Here is a 1,893-nt window from a genome sequence, read left to right as displayed (position 1 = left end):
ATGTCACGTGCAACTTTGATTTCCATGAAATATTTAGACATCACTAGGACACCTTCTACAGGCTTTGCCTTTTTATGTGTAAAATTGATAGTAATCATCAATATCTAACTTGGGCTTTTATGGCAACTCCCCACTGGTTTTTAAAGATATACAGAAAAGAGCGTACAAGAATGTTTACACAAGTGGAACTTCATTTTCATACCCAATCCACTTCTCCTTGTGCAAGCCTGGCCCATGTAAGTACAGACTTGCTATGCAGCCTAGTAATGGGGCAACTGTAGGAATCATATCCATTCCTAGGCCTAATGGTGTTTGAAGAGTGACAGTGCTAGTCCAGAGAATGATTGGGTGATGCACACCATGTGTGATAACATCTCTACTGTGATGTGAACCATAGAACAGACCATCCTACACAGAACACCATTTGATAGTTAACAAGCACAACATCTTCAAAGAGCAGAACAAGAGACAGTGACTGCATGGACACCTGTTGACACTAACTGTACTATCAATAACAACCATGGAACCCAAATACTTGATAACGTCCACAAATGATATGTATTTCTAATTTCTTTGAAAGACACCTTGCCACTATCTGGAGCTTTCCAATGAAGAGATAAGTACTCCTGGAAACATAGCTGGGGTTCAGATTTCAGCTGGAGTTGCCAGTCAAGGAACAAGCAAGGAAGCCAGAGATAACGGTTGTATACAATCACTGGACTGGACTAGTGGACTCATTTTTTTCCCTTTTCCCACCAAATATTGGTCAACTGACTATTGTTTGTTATATAGAATATGCTAATCTTATGTAGTTTGACCACCCCACATACACAACAGAAAGCAGTGTAGCCATGCCATAATGTCAGCATTTGCCCAACTGCAGCTATACAGGGTGTATGTAACACCTACCAATGGATGGAATAGCAGGACAGTCACTTAATTTCGCTGACTCAGAAAACATACTTGTATTAGGATGCATTATATAGCTAAACATGTACTGTATGATATATACTCCTTGATAAGATTAGTAGTCATGCATGGCTTTCTGGAAATCATGCCATGAAAGAAATGTTAGACTGTAAAACCAAGAGTTAATAACTCTTGGCAAAACAGATGAGTATTTTCTCAATTTAACACATTGGTGTAGTTAACAGCTGTCTCTTTCAAGATTGATTGGAAAATGATAGCTACCTGCTCATAAGCCTTTTCCATAATGACGTCACATTGGTTTTCTATTTGGGGTACTCTTATATTTTTGAGTACTACATCCTATGACAGCAAGTTTTTCATGAACCATTTCGTTGTTAATAAAGGGTGATATTGAAGCGAAGTTACCAGGTATGGTTACAACGTATATAAAGGAATGTTATTTCTACTCAACCTTCGAAACCAGCCAAAATTTTCAAAACCCACGTAAACTATTTTATTCTGCTGTGTTATACCCATACCTGTTAGTTTCAGCTCGATATCTTCTTCCTGAATCACACAAATGATCTATCTTCATTTGTTACTCAATATCACCTGTACTTGAAAACATTAGAGTCCCCCAAATAGAGGTCACCATTTTTTATTCTAACGTCATTATGGAAAAGGCTTATTGTGCTAAAATGCACAGGCAGTGCAAAGTAGACAGATCTACCTGCATAATGTAGCAATGACTACCACCATATGTGCTTAAGACAGAAAAACAAACCTGAGTCCAATAGTACAGTCCAGTGATCGTATACAACCAGAGATAACCAAATAACAAACCCACATATAAAAGCTGCAAACACAGCACCTTTCCAGAGCAGGGTACCTCCCAGATGTTTATGGTACTACCACTGGACCACTATATTCATTGAGCTCTTCTATGTTATTTAAAATTGTATGGTACAAAAGCGTCAACTTTTC

Source organism: Dysidea avara, chromosome 3 (assembly GCF_963678975.1).
Source record: "Dysidea avara chromosome 3, odDysAvar1.4, whole genome shotgun sequence".
NCBI lineage: Eukaryota > Metazoa > Porifera > Demospongiae > Dictyoceratida > Dysideidae > Dysidea > Dysidea avara.
The sequence above is the reverse complement of the archived record's forward strand: the minus strand, read 5'-3'. Positions refer to the sequence as shown.